The 11,210-nt window shown below is 49.0% G+C and overlaps 1 long non-coding RNA gene across 1 annotated transcript; it reads right to left on the minus strand.

Annotated features, from left to right (window-relative positions):
• Window positions 1–3,248: 3,248 nt before the first annotated feature.
• Window positions 3,249–11,210, minus strand: LOC110340842. Its single transcript, XR_002382673.2, has 3 exons — window positions 10,783–11,210; window positions 9,093–9,326; window positions 3,249–3,980 (listed from the first exon to the last, which is right to left on the minus strand). It is a non-coding gene; the product is annotated as an uncharacterized LOC110340842 (long non-coding RNA).

The raw sequence follows: 11,210 nt of genomic DNA on the forward strand, positions 1-11,210 counted from the left end.
CACCTTGCACTACACCAGTGAACATCCACACTCAAACCCGCACATTCAAGGTAGTGTATAACACATGCCCACCAAGTGGACAGACACACAGACCCAACACACCAACACACGCAGAGCCAAAACCAGAACATATTCACACACACACACACACACACACACACACACACACACACACACACGCCTGTGATATCCCCGTTCAACAAAACATGACAGACATGACATGAATGTGTGCAACAGATGCCCAAGACACGGCCACATCTGCACCCAATGTGGTTGTCCATCTCCATTGCCAATGGGATTCAGAATCACCTAGGAGACACACCTTTAGCTGTGTCTGTGAGAGTATTCCCAGCAATTTAACTAAAGAGGGAAGATCTACCTCGGCTGTGGCCAACACCACCCCAAGAGCCCGGGTCCCAGACAAAATAAAGGAGACAGTGAGCTGAACCCCAGCCTTGTCTCGCTCTACTTCCCTGCCCTCCATCCACGCTTCCTGCCGTGGTGGACTGAATCCTCTCAAACTGCGAGCCCAAAACAAACCTTTCCCTCCATTCTTACGTTGCTTCTGTCAGACACTGTGCCACGACAATGAGAAAAGTAACTAACACAGACCACAGGCTACAGAAACTCAGCACACACACGGATAAGAGATACAAACACATGGGGTGTCCAAACGACTCAGTGGGTAAAGATGCCTGTCACCAAGACTGAGGACCCAAGTTAGATCCCCAGGACCCACATGGCGGAAGGAGAAAGCCGAACCTTGAAAGTTGTGCTCTGCCCTACACGCGCAGTGACATATATACTCCCCCTGTTACATAAACAGATAAAAGGAATAAGTTATTTTAAACCACAGGTGCATGTAGTATACATGCAAAGACAGAAGGCACATGAGAATTCAGCACACGCAAACACAACAGACACAGATACACACAAATATATGCACAGCCAGGTGTCATGGCTCATGCCTGTAATTCCAGCACTGGGGAAACTGAGGCAGGGAGGGAGATCTTGGATTAAGGCCAGCCTGAGATAACAACAAGACCCTGTGTCCAAATGACAATAAACTGGGGAGTGGTGATATACACACACCTTTGATCCCATCACTTGGGAAGCAGAGGCAGGTGGATCTCTGTGAATTTGAGGCCAGCCTGGTCTATGTATTAAGTTCCAGACCAGTTAGGCTGCATAGAAAGACCTTGTCTCCAATCTCAAATAACAGTGACAACGACGGTCAATTTAATGATAAGAAGGACCCTGTTTTCTGAGAGACTGCCCACAGTCACCTTGAAAAAAGGGCTGATTACTATCCCCCCTTTGCACAGGGGAATCCTCAGCAAGAACAACTGATCACATGGAAATGAGAGCCAACATTCCTCCACACGGTGAGAGTCCAGCGCCGGCCACTCCCCTTCCCAACCCCGCACCTGCAGTCAATTTGTTCCCAGCATCTGTGGCTGTGGGAGGACCACGAGGGTTGACAAGCCAACACTCGCACCCTAACCTTTCTGTAAGCGACCCCAAATTCGGGGCTGTCCCACTCACAGTCCACTGGTTATCGGTCAGCAGAACAACAGAAAATGGTTTGGCATTTGGGAATCTCAATGAGTCACACTGCAATCACTGTCAGGAACTGGCCAACACCTCATTGTGCAACCCCTGCAGGCCCAGCATGCAGTTTCACTCCCACAGAAGTTTCGGTGTGGCCTCATGCGGTGAAGAGAGATGGAGTGGGGTGGGCTTAGTCGAGCAGAAAGGTATAAACCAACGATAAGCCCCGGCCACAGAGCAACTTGGGACAGTTTAGAATCGCTAGAGAGGAGAGCACAGCATGTTAATTATCTCAGGTTCCACCAAACCGATATGCAAAGTTACACAATGATCAACGGAACCGTATAACACCCAGGATTAGATTCAGGCATGTCTAGTTGATTGCCAACCAAGACACAAGACGATTAGATAGGGAAGCGACAATTTCTGTGGCTGGAGAGACGGCACCTCTGGTAAAGTGTTTGCTGTGGGAGCATGTGGTCCTGAATTTGATCCTCAGCAGTCACATAAAAAGCCAGGCATGGTGGCACACACTTGGAATCCCAGCTTCAAAGAGGCAGAGACAGGAGGATCCCTGGGGCTACGTGACCAGCAAGCCTAGCCTAATCGGTGAGCTCCAAGTCCCAGTGAGAGACCCCATCTCAAAACACCAAGGTGGACAGCGCCCAAGAAACCATATCCATGGATGTCTTCTGGCCTCCACACACATGCGCATGCGCGCGCGCACACACACACACACACACACGCACACACGCACACACACACGCACACACACACACACGCATGCACGTGCATACACAGTTCCCTTAACCAATAGAGCTGAGAGCTGGGCTCACAAGTGAAATCCCAACACTGGGAAGGTGGAGGAGGCAGGAGTGCATTTCAGGCCATCTTGGGTTACAGTTGTGAAACCTTGTCCCAAAGTAAATATATATATATATATGTGTGTGTGTGTGTGTGTGTGTGTGTGTGTGTAAATAGAGTATGGAAGTATAGTGCTAAGGGCTGGTGAGATAGCTCAGTGTGTATGTAAAGGCACTTGCTTCAAAAGCTGCAGACCCAAGTTCAAGTCCCGGAACCCATGTAAAGATAGGAGACAACCGACTCTGACCTCTCTGTGCAAACCACTGATGCACCCCACCTCCATATCGTGTACACACTCAATAATAATAAGGTTTCTAATGGGTAAGACAGCAAATTTACACTATGTAAATCTTACATGAAAAGAACACACAAGAAGCACGTAGATGCTTCAGAGGTGGCCTGAGCATGTGTGTCACGATCCTTGGGAAAGACGTGGCCGCACATAAAGGAGCTGCCCATCCCCCTCCCCCCACACACACACAAAAGCAGGGCCGTGAAACAGGTCCAGGCTGCCAGAAACCTGCTAATCTCTCAGACCAGCAAGGGTTTGCTCTCACTGTTCCTCACAAGGGAGCTGAGTCCTTTCCTTTCTTTTTTTTCCACTAACCCGTTTCTCACAATACATAACACATACACACACATGCATGCATGCCCTCCCCAATTCTAGTTTTCTCTCTGGTTAAAAACTGTTAAGCCAGTCATGCAGAGTTCTCATCATTGGTCTTCTTCTTCTTCTTCTTCTTCTTCTTCTTCTTCTTCTTCTTCTTCTTCTTCTTCTTCTTCTTCTTCTTCTTCTTCTTCTTCTTCTTCTTCTTCTTCTTCTTCTTCTTCTTCTTCTTCTTCTTCTCCTTCTTCTTCTTCTTCTTCTTCTTCTTCTTTCTCTTCCTCTTCCTCTTCCTCTTCTTCCTCTCTTCTCTCTCTCTCTCTGTTTAAATGGTATGAATGCCTGTAGGTAGGCAGTGTATGTACATATGTGTGAAGGCCACAGGCTGATGCCCAGTGTCTTCCTCCATGGTTCTCCACTTTATTTCCTGAGACAGAGTCTCTCCCTGAACCTGGAGCTCTATGAGTCAGGGAGTCCCTCTAGCCAGCTCTCCCCAGGAATCCTGTGTCTTACCTCCTAAGCACGGGGGTTGCAGGATAGCCAGGTATATGTATGTGGCTCCTAGGGAATCCAAACTTTGGTCCTCATGCTTGCACAGTGTCTAATTAGGTTTTTGTTTTGTTTTGTTTTTTGAGAAAGGGTCTCATTACATAGCGTTGGATAGCCTGGACCTCACTGTGTAGGCCAGGCTCGCCTCTGCCTCCTGGTTAGTTTTTACTGCCGACTTGACACAACTAAGAGGCACGGCAGAAGAAGATTCGCAGTTGAGGGACTGCCCAGAGCAGACTGGCTTGCAGCCGTGTCTGTGAGGGATTGTTATGATTGTTGATTGATGGAAGATGGTCCACCTCTGGGCAGAGGGTCCTGAACTATACAAGAAGCTGGTGGAGCCTTAAGCAGCATTCTCCCATGGTTTCTGCTTCAGTTCCTACTCTGGCTGCCCTCAGTGATGTCCTGCGACCTGGAAGTGTAAACAGAAATAAAGCCTGTCCTCATCCAGTTGGTTTCAGTCATGGTGTGTATCACAGCAAGGGGAAAGTAAACTAGACACACAGTAGAGCTTTGTCTACCGAGCATGTCCCAAGCCTTCCTCACAGCAGGGAGAACCATCCATGCCTCATCCTCCGGATACAGCGCTCCGGTAGGAAGACATGGCAGAGACAGAAAGACTCAGTATGTGTTGGGAATCCACCAGACCCTCCATGATTGGTTGGGCTGTACAAAAACCTTCTAGAACATTCTTATTTACAAAATTGCTCACTTTTTTCTTTCTCTCTAATCTCCAGAGATGCTTCCTGCTTTCAGCCCTGTGAGACACCGCCATCAATCACAGTTAATCAGCAGATACTGCCCTGCCAGACACACAGGGTGTGTTTTATCAGCCCCTTCATTTCGTGTATTTTAGGTAGAAGTAGCAATTCCTACTTCTACTTGGAAAACAGGCTCTCCACTTAGAGAGAGAAATAGAGGAGAGAGAGAGAGAGAGAGAGAGAGAGAGAGAGAGAGAGAGAGAGAGAGAGAGAGAGAGAGAGAGAGAGAGAGAATATGAATGGATTTAGGATCAATGTTGATGGATAAGGGGATGGGGAAACTGTATGTTAGCATCTGGATTTCAGGGGGAGAAAGAAGGAATGCTCGTTCTGAACATTGTTTAGCAAAGTCAGAATAAGTCACAAGAAGGATTTCTGACACAGTTCACCTGGGTGAGGCGTGCTATGTGTTTTGTATTCTATTGCTGTCTGCGTTACCTAAGCAATAGACTGCCACTCTCTGCCGGGTGGGCACTAACGTCTTTTAGCTCTTATTTTCTAGATTGTTTCCTGGTTATTAGCTGTACTCATGCTCAGCCTGTCTCAGAAACAGAGGAGGAAGAGAAGGAGGAGGAGAAGAGGGGGGATGCTTTTTATAAATGAGGGCTCGGAGTCTGGCTTCAGCCTATGGTCAGCTGCCACCGCTGTTCCCCAGGAAGTCCGTTCCCTCAAGTGGATATTCAGGTTATAGGTATAGGTGCCTGCTAAAAAGTTTCAAATAAATCATGCAGGTAAAAATCTTCACATGCAGCCCTGTGAGTTTGAGACCACCCTGGTCTACAGAATGAGTTTCAGGACAGCCGGAGCTACATAGTGAGGCCCTATCTTGAAACATCACCACTCCCAACAAAAAAGAAAAGAAAAAAATTTCACCTGTGGAGGTTGGAGAGATGGCTCAGCAGTTAAGAGTGGATACTGCCCTACAAGGATCCCAGCTTGGTCCCTAGCACCCTTGTCCAGCGGCTTATGACAGAAGCCTGGATGGGACATCTGTCCCCTTAGAGCCCATCATGGCCAGGACTGTTTTGTTTGCAGGCATCATAAACCCACCTAGAACACACGTAAGGAAATGGGGACACGCGTTGGAAGAATGCTGGGTTGTCACCCATCCTTCATCAAAGACCATCGAAGGATACAGCTGAAGCTTGGAGACAATGGGAGCCAATCAGTAGACTGCCCTGCCCCCCAGGGCCTCTCATATTTTTGGTTGTGAGCCTAGCCTCTAAGGGCTGAGCCACCCCTCCAGCCTATCCCAGGGCCTCTCTGACTTGTGTCCTGTCCTGTTCTCTCCCCCACTCCACACAGCCTCCTCCAAGGGATAAAAATATAACCACTTGACACGGCCCAGATTTCTGTGTTTCTGAGAGCGCCCTCCCTTCCTGAGTCTCAATTCAAAGAAAAATGAAATGCTGAGAACTGAAATCGGTTTGACAATCAATCATCCCAGGAGAGCCTTGTCGCTAAAAGCAGTGGCTGATCCTAAGTATTGGGGGATGGGGGGTGGAGGGGAGTAGTTGAGAGTGGCTGAAACCAACCAGTGAACATGTGGAAAGAAAATAGGGGGAGAGAAGGCAAAATTCTGGGGAAAAATAAAATGTAAAGAATGAAAATGAGGCACCCTATAAGGAAAGAGGAAGTGGGGGGGGCAAGGCCGGAACCAGACATTCAGAACCACAGGAGCCGAGCAGTCTAGAGCCTGAGGGAGGAGGCCCCGGAGATATGCAAAGGAGACCCCAGGGTCGGCCGTGTGAACCGCGGAGGATCTTTTCAAAGGCGTTTTAGTGGAGGGGTGGAGTGGAGGCCAGGTAAATGCAACCACGGGAAGGGTTGCAGGTGGTGAGAGGCAGGCGAAGCAGGAGGGACAGGGGACATTTCCCCCCACTGCAGAACCGTGACACTAAGGGTGGGTGCAGCCCACCCCCCGTGCAGTCAGTCAAGCCTTGTCAAAGGCCCATGTGTCTACAAATATGCAAAGGCAAGAAACAGCTCCTACTAATAACAGCCAATTCTTCTTGTTGCGATTCACCTCATCTGGCTCAAGGTCACACTCTCTTCTGCTACTGTGACACTCTTGGCATGAGTCCTGGAACTCTGACTAGGGGTGAGGGGATGAAGGCAGGACAGACCCTGGCACGCGTTCGGGAACGCTGAGGTCAGGTGGGGGTGTGGTCACACCTACTACTGTGGAACCCAGAACCTCAGAATGTTCATCACGTGCAACACAGGGTAAGGGGCTACCCAGTCTTGCCAGGCGATCTCGGGCCGTAAACATCTGGGAGGACGAGGAAGCTGCAGTTGCTAGTTTTGTACACACTGCCCAATCATCTGTAAACACTCACACTTGGACAGAGGAAGGCTTTGCTAACTTTGAGCCTGGCCCATAGAGGGAACAGCTTTGCCAATTTCCCATGGGTCTGTGCATTCAAGTCTTTGGCATGGTCGTGCCCATGTCAACTATACACAAGGACTTCACTCACTCAGGGTTCCTCCACTCCCTACAATCCATTCTCTTTTTGTGTATGTGTATATGTATGTGTATATGTATGTGTATATGTATGTGTATATGTATGTGTATATGTATGTGTATATGTATGTGGTATTTGCACATGGGTCACACATGCTGTGCATGTATACGTGCGGAGGCCAGAGGTTGACACTAGGTATCTTCCTTGGTCACTTGCCACTTTATTTTCTGAGACAAGCTGTGACAGTCACCTTTGTCAATTTGACACAATCTAGAGTCGCTGGGGGCCGGGGGGTGTCTTGAGAGACTGTCTAGATCCGGATGGCCTATGGACATATCTATTGGAGATTATCCTAGTATGTTCATTGAGAGGAGGGGCTTGTCCACTAGGTGTAGTACCATTCTCTAGGCAGGCGATCCTAGACCACAGAAAAGTGGAGAAATCTGGTTGAGAACAAGCAAGCATGCACTCAGTGATCTCTTACTGAGGATGGACGTGGTACGGCCAACTCCCTCACGCAGCTGCTTCTGTGACAGACCTGAAGTTGTGAGCTGGAGTAAACCCTCTCTCCCCTAAGTCATTTTGGCCAAGGTATTTTATCACTGCAACAGAAAAGGAGATTAAGGGTCCCTCCATGAACTTGAAGCTTGTTGATTTAGCCAGTCTAGCTAGCTTCCCCCAGATCCACCTGCCTCTACCTCTCTAGTGCTGGGGTTACAAGTGGGCTGTCACGCCTATTCTGGTTTTACGTGGGTGCTGGGGATTCAAACTCCAACCCTCACATTTGCAAGGCAAGTATTTTATGCACTTAGCCATCTCCCTGGGTCCCTTTCCTGTTTTCTGTATGAGCTCTCTGTGGTCCACGGAATGGAGGGACCATGCGAGTATAAGTAATCCATTGGGCAGGGAAAGAGCAGCAAGGGAACTCATGCCCACAGACCTAGGGAAAGAGCAGCAAGGGAACTCATGCCCACAGACCTAGGGAAAGAGCAGCAAGGGAACTCATGCCCACAGACCTAGGGAAAGAGCAGCAAGGGAACTCATGCCCACAGACCTAGGGAAAGAGCAGCAAGGGAACTCATGCCCACAGACCTAGGGAAAGAGCAGCAAGGGAACTCATGCCCACAGACCTAGGGTCTCTTCCTATACACAGCCACCCACCTCCATTCCACACCGCCCCACCAGCTCCGAGGGAAGCAAAGCTCAAGCCAGCTTTGTTTTCAGGTCCAAGCATTCATTTCGAAGCAAATAGCAATTCCACACAACCACAAAGTGCAGTTTACTACCCTCTGTCCCGCCCCATGGAGTCTCAACTGCCCCTTCCCTGCGCCTCGTACAACATGGAAACTGCAGGGTAGCAATGAGGTCGTGAAATGATGGGGTACCTTAGAGGAACAGGCAGTGCGAGACTCAGGGAGACTATTCTGGGCTGGCTTTATTTAGTGTGTCTCACAGCCAGCCACTCATTACCTGGCAGCCTACGATGTCACGATGTCACGATGTCACGCTGATAGGACAGCACTATAATATAGCCATGGTCCAGCCCTGTGGCCCAGGAAATGGAAATGCATGGGACCAAAGCCCTGTCCACTGAGTTTGTCTTTAAATTGTCCTGTATTCAGCTATATCCCCTGCCTGGTGACCTCACCTCCGTTATGTTTGGATGTGACTGTTATTGAAACTCACCTGACTGTCACAGGCTCTGTCCTTTATCACCCTGTAGAGGACACTATTTTTTCCCTCCCTGCACATTCATGCTCAATTTTTAGAGCAGGTGAAATAAGACTTTCCATTTGTTCCCACTCTAAAATATCAGGTGTAAAGAAACATTGTCTCTGAATTAAAAACCTTCCACTTTGAAGCATTAACTTGAAGGTAACTATGTTCTGTCTTTCGCCTCCATCTCTCCCTTTTTTCCCCTGTTATCCTCTGGTCCACCCCCAACTCCCCTTCCACTCTGTTAGATAACTAGTTAAATATTAGCAGGCTTGAAGGTCACTGAAGATGGAACTCCTCCTTTGGTACCAGCAGCATGTAAAGTCGGAGTGAAAAACAAAAACTCTCCTCTGGTTACTGGTTGGGATCTGAGTCCTATCTCTGGTCCTAGCTGGGCATTTGGCATCTCAAACTACATGGAAGGCCATGAGATGTCTACACAGCTGAGGCTTTCTGGTAAAGACATACCACGCCCCCTCCCAGAAGAGTCCATCACAATGGTCATGTCTGTCACCTGATTGGGAAAGCACCCCTCAGACAGCCGCCTATGCAAGGGACTTTAAGAAATAGTACAAAGCCTACCTAAAAGTTGTAGGTTGAAGTGATGGTCCCTCTGTCGTTCATCTGCCCACACCCCAGGGAGCACAGCACTTTATATTGTTAAACACACTGTGTGTCTTCTCTGATTCTTTCCCAGAGATCACAGGAGTGGGGAGCTCAGGGGAGGCCAAGGAAAGACCCCAGAACAATCTCTCTTCTGTAGCTCCTGTCCCTCTTCCTTCCATGGTCAGAATTGCATGGAGACAACGGAGCCACCTGGAGCAAAAACGTAGGGAGTTCTTGAGCTAGAGGGATGGCTCTGCGGTTAACAGCACAGCCTGCTCTTGCAGAGGACCTGAGTTGGAGTACACCAGCTCTTATGTCAGGCAGACTCCTGCTTCAGGGAATCTGATGTCCTCCTCTGACCTCCACGTGAAGATGCACAAGTATACGCACCGTACACCTAATTAAAAATACAAATATGCACCATGCAATATAGTCCACATATGTGATATATACTGTTTGTCTGAGACCGGGTCTCTCTCTCACAGCTCAGGCTGGCCTCAGACTCACTACATATTGACTGGCCTTGAACCTTGAACTCTTGATCCTCCTGTCTCTCTGTCCCTAAGGCTGAGTTTACAGGCATGCACCGCCATGCCTGGCTCTTCCCCGTGTTTTTCTCCTGATAGCATCAACACAGGGCTTTCCATTCATCCTTCCTTATTCCTTTGTTTTTCAGACCACCTGGGAGAATGTCCAGTCTTCATACACAGAACAATTATATTGTTTAGTACTAAAAGATAATTTAACTGTGCCGTGTATGAGATAGAAGAATTATCAGTTTAGCTGGGGGTGTAGCTCAATGGTAGCACACTGGCCTGGTGCACTTCAGGCCCTGCGGGCATTCACTGGTACTGAAAACCAGACTGTGGTGAGGGGTGTCCCCCAGAGGTAGCGTGTTACAAGAGGAGAAGCCAGGTGCAAGGTTGAGGGTTTGATCCCAAGCACAAAAGAAAACATAAAATTGTTTTTCTTTCCTCCAATATTCAGGGTGAATAACTCAGCAGCCCCATGGACCTCTTTTCACCCGTGACTGTACCCTCCTGTACATGTCCCCATCCCTCCTGTACATGTCCCCACCCCTCCTGTACATGTTCCCACCCCTCCAGTACATGTTCCCATCCCTCCTGTACATGTCCCCATCCCTCCAGTACATAGTTCACCTCTCAAGGCATGGCGGCTGCACTAGCTTCCATAGCCACCTGCGTATTCCATCCAGGTGGAAGTTGAGAGAGGGGTTTGCTCCTCTCTCTTTGTGGCTTTGACTTCTGACACCATTCCCACTGGCCACCAGAACTCAGTTATGCGACCACGCCTCATTGAAAGGGAGGCTGAGAAATGTGGCCCTTTACATTCGAAACCACATGCCCTGCTCACACTTCTGTTACTATGAAATTATAGTGGACAAGTGGCAGCGGTGTCCCTGTTTTTATTTTACTGAGAACATGTTTTCCCTCAAGGTAACCAGGGAGCAAAGCCCATTGCTCCATTCTGCTGTACTCTTCTTTCAAAGCACCGATTCATTAAACAACCATCCAAGGAAGCTTATAAGCAGAATCTGTGATGTGATGTTCACGGTGATGATAATGTATGGTGGTGGTGACAATAACAGCGGTGACGATGACGGTGACGACTGTGACGGTGGAAATCAAAGGGATTTAACACCTACCTTTCACTTTCTCAGTACAGGGAACTGTTCTGAGCCTTTTCACTAAGTCATGGTCCTGGTTTCATTCCACTGTTGCGACAAATGCCGTGATCAAAAGGAACTCAGGGGAGGGGAGGGTTCGTGGGCTCACCGTTTCATGTTACAATGCATCCCTGGGTGACGCAGAACAAGAACTCAAGAAGACGGCAGCCTGAGGCAGGGACCTCGGAGGAACACCGCTTCCTGGCTCAGTCACGGGCTCGAGTTTATTGTCTTAGGCAGGGTTTCTGTTGCTCTGACAAAAACATCACGGCCCAAAAGGAAGTTGGGAAGGAAAGGCTCACACTGCCGCATCACAGTTCGTCACTGAGGGAAGTCAGGACAGGAGCTCAGGCCGGGCAGGAGCCTGGAGGCAGGAGCTGGTGCGGAGCCCACGAGGTGCTGCTTAC

Source organism: Mesocricetus auratus, unplaced genomic scaffold, assembly GCF_017639785.1.
Source record: "Mesocricetus auratus isolate SY011 unplaced genomic scaffold, BCM_Maur_2.0 Super-Scaffold_100007, whole genome shotgun sequence".
In the NCBI taxonomy this organism is placed as follows: domain Eukaryota; kingdom Metazoa; phylum Chordata; class Mammalia; order Rodentia; family Cricetidae; genus Mesocricetus; species Mesocricetus auratus.